Raw genomic sequence first — 1,313 nt, 5'->3', positions numbered from 1 at the left:
AACTGAACTTTCTACCATGCAAAGGTAATTCAACCAAACCTTGGTTACTAATGGCCTCATTGAACATAAGCATATCATTAACATCTCCCCCAGGTCTGTTCCTGTCTGATGGAGCCCTCATAAGGTTGAAATCACCCATTAATATCCAGTCAACATCATCAGGCATGTGAATATTTAGAAACCAGTGAATAAACACCATTTTGTCTTGAGGATCACATGGGCCATAGATATTTGAAAGAATCCAAGACTGATTGGAAAGAAAACTGGTGAACTGCATGGAAAGTGAGAACCTGTTTTGTGCAATGATCTCCCTAGAGAATTGTGAGCCATTCCAGGCCACAAGAAGCCCCCCAGAAGCTCCAACAGAGGGGAGGAAGGCAAAGTTATTAATTCTAGAGGGGCGGAATTTTTTTAAGTAGGCAGTGTCAAAGGTCTCTCTTTTGGTTTCTTGAAGGCACACAATATTACAATCACTCTCATCAATCTTCTGTCTTAAAGCCAAGCATTTGTCCTCAGAATTCATACCTCTAATGTTCCAATTTAAGATATTCCAGTTTCTGTTGTTGTTATTCATGGAAACAAAAAAAGATTTTGTACCAGTGAGCAAGCACCACCACTTGATCATCATCCAAGAAGGGAAGAAGCTGGCATAATGCCCTGATCCACAACAGAACATAATTCCAGCAGTGCAACCAAAGATGACACATGAAAAGACTAGCAGGAAAGTACAGCCACAGACATACAAGGTTCAGAAAGCACCAAGACCCAAGTCTTACAGTTGGCAAAAGCAGCGACAAACTAAGAGGTGTGAGACTACAGACACAATCCCACCACATAACACTCCAAGAGGGGTCCCTAAACATTAAGAAGAGGTGGTAGCATGTCCTTCTCCTTTGGCCAAGGGCACCTTGTCCAAAACCTCCTCATCCATTCTCTTGGGCTTCTTGGCCAGCATGTCCTCCAGTTCCCCCTCAGAAAACTTACAAAAAGAGGCAGTGAGATTTTTAACAACTGATTTTTTGATGATGGGAGGGGCAGCATTGCAAGGTAAGCAATTATTATTAGGGCAAGAATTTCTCTTGTAACCAGCATTGTCTTTCTTAATTCTGTCACTTCTTCTTACCTTTGTTTCCACAAGTGGAGTTTTTCCACTTCTCCTCTTCCTTAAGTTTTCCTGGCCAAAAGGTTGTAGCAAGGCCTATGACTCCACATCATGCAGATTTGCAGCTACCCCAATATTCTCTTTACCCTTGTCCTGTACACCTTCCTCCATGGCCTGACAGATTGGTGCATGAGAGGTAGGACATTTGTCA

This window comes from Triticum aestivum, chromosome 3D, assembly GCF_018294505.1.
Source record: "Triticum aestivum cultivar Chinese Spring chromosome 3D, IWGSC CS RefSeq v2.1, whole genome shotgun sequence".
NCBI classification, from domain to species: Eukaryota; Viridiplantae; Streptophyta; class Magnoliopsida; order Poales; family Poaceae; genus Triticum; species Triticum aestivum.
This window is presented reverse-complemented; position numbering follows the sequence as displayed.